At 38.5% G+C, this 2,028-nt stretch overlaps 1 non-coding gene across 1 annotated transcript; it reads right to left on the bottom strand.

Annotated features, from left to right (window-relative positions):
• Positions 1 to 754: 754 nt before the first annotated feature.
• LOC150094076 (U2 spliceosomal RNA) lies at positions 755 to 950 on the bottom strand. Its single transcript, XR_016550358.1, has one exon. It is a non-coding gene; the product is annotated as a U2 spliceosomal RNA (small nuclear RNA).
• Between the last annotated feature and the right edge of the window lie 1,078 nt (positions 951 to 2,028).

Here is a 2,028-nt window from a genome sequence, read left to right as displayed (position 1 = left end):
TGGAAGGATATTTGGTAAAATGACTGCGGACAATCTTTAAAACTGAACCATATTCTTGAAAGATCGACTTCAGTGTTTGGTCATCAATTTCTGATGGTAACTGATGAAGGTAAACGAACTTTACACCGCTGCCTAAAATCGTGGTTGGGAAGAACTTTTCATTTTCTAGCAATAGTGCTGACTCTAAAAGTTTATCTTTTGTACCGAGGTTGTTAGCGTTGACTTCAAATAAACCTTTTTGGAAGTCCCAACAATTTATGTTTTTTATGTTGGAAACTCCAACTAGGTCAAACTAATTCGTCGGCTATGGTGTCTGGCTGACAAGCTTTTTTAAGCGTATATCTGATGGTTATATCTGATGATTAGTTCTCTGTTTAGTTTGCTGCTTGCCATGGTTTGTTGTTATAATTGTAGAAAAAAGTAAGAACAGATACTACCTGTTGGTCTTTAACTGCTTTATAGAAGGCAGCAACTTCTAGAATCAGATATTACGAGTTTAAAGCAGTGTTGGGCAGTCCAACCTTATAATAGGCGGTAGTACTGTATATCTTATGGAGGGATATGATCAAGTCTCACTTGGTCTGAGCTTTGTAGATCTTTTCCCTAACTGTGTAGACACAACCACCACTGGTCCTCGTTGTGGGTGGAGCTTGCCAGCTCTTTCCTCTGACACATATGTGTAGAGGGGGCAAAGAATGTACAAGCGGGAAGACCAGTGCAATGGAGAACTTCAATCAACACTGAAAAAAATACTAATGTTTATCTTTACCCCAGTTCAGGGTATTTAGGTTGCAAGGACCTTAGAAGCACTGTTAAATAACAGGTACTACATTTTTTATCCGACAATCAACTTACAATATCTTGTTTCCCATTAGGGACCCATGCAGATATCCAAGCGGATAAGAACAGATACTACACTTTGAACTTAGCCAAAAGGCCGAGTCACAGGTTTTGTTTGAGTACCTTGCTCAAAATCTAACCCTTGTTAGACGTCCTCCTTGACCATGGCATTGCTTAGCCAAGGCCGTTTGGAGGACATACTCACTGATAAAGTACAGTTAGTCGAACTTTTCGGCCTCCGCCTCCACTTCTCAAACTATACTTTATACCTTTTGTACATTACCACTTTGAATCTATAAAACTCCCATTGGTCTGCTTTCGTCCTTGCCCGCTCTGGCCACTGTATCAGCAGGGGGGTTTTTAGACTTTGCAGGCCTGGGAATCCTGGTGAAACTTATGGTCTTAAAGGTAAGAGGCAGAGGAAAGTGAAGAAAAAAATGGGCTTGAAGAGGGTTGGAGTGGTGGGTTACAATTAAAACATTTGGGTCGAGGATCTAACTAGCAAAGGTGCCAGTCAGTTATCTAGTTTCTGCTCACCGTGCAATCTATCCCACTTATGTGGGTTTGCCCATACAGTGCCCGATGAGCAAGGTTTACATACAATTTATACTTTCCAATTATAATTAATTTTAATCTTAATTCTAAATTGATATATATCTACTCACTTATTAGCTTTCAAATAATCATTAGGTCAGGAAACTATAAACTATAAACTATTCCTCAGTTATTTATGGGTAAGGTTTGTGGCAGGCGTAAACTAATACAATTTTTTTGTACTTTTTATTTTATACTATTTTTGTTAGTTTTTTATTATATTATATAATTTTTCCTTTTTTTGCAAATATTCTTTAATAAGCTAATAAGTAAAGTTAGTAGGGTTAGTAAAGGGTCTAAATTCATACCTTTAGAGCACTTGGCGGCTTTGTAGTTCTTTTATCCCAGAGGCCATTTTCATGGCTACCCGAAGTTGATCCTTCCTGCTACGATGTAGGGTCCTAAAGTCCTCCATACTCTAAAGTCCCTGCAAGAAAAGCTTGTCAAGTTCTTTAGTTCCAGGGTCTAAGCTGTCTAATATGTATTATATTAAAAATGACATCTAAATTGTCCATCGTGTAGGTTCGCTAGAATGGGAGGTGAGCACCATTTTTCGGTGAAATTGTACTCTCCCATTAGCGTGAGGTTAGTGTG

Source organism: Typopeltis vanoorti, chromosome 23 (assembly GCF_054136105.1).
Source record: "Typopeltis vanoorti isolate ZY-2024b chromosome 23, IOZ_Tvanoo_1.0, whole genome shotgun sequence".
Lineage (NCBI taxonomy): Eukaryota > Metazoa > Arthropoda > Arachnida > Uropygi > Thelyphonidae > Typopeltis > Typopeltis vanoorti.
The sequence above is the reverse complement of the archived record's forward strand: the minus strand, read 5'-3'. Positions and strand labels throughout refer to the sequence as shown.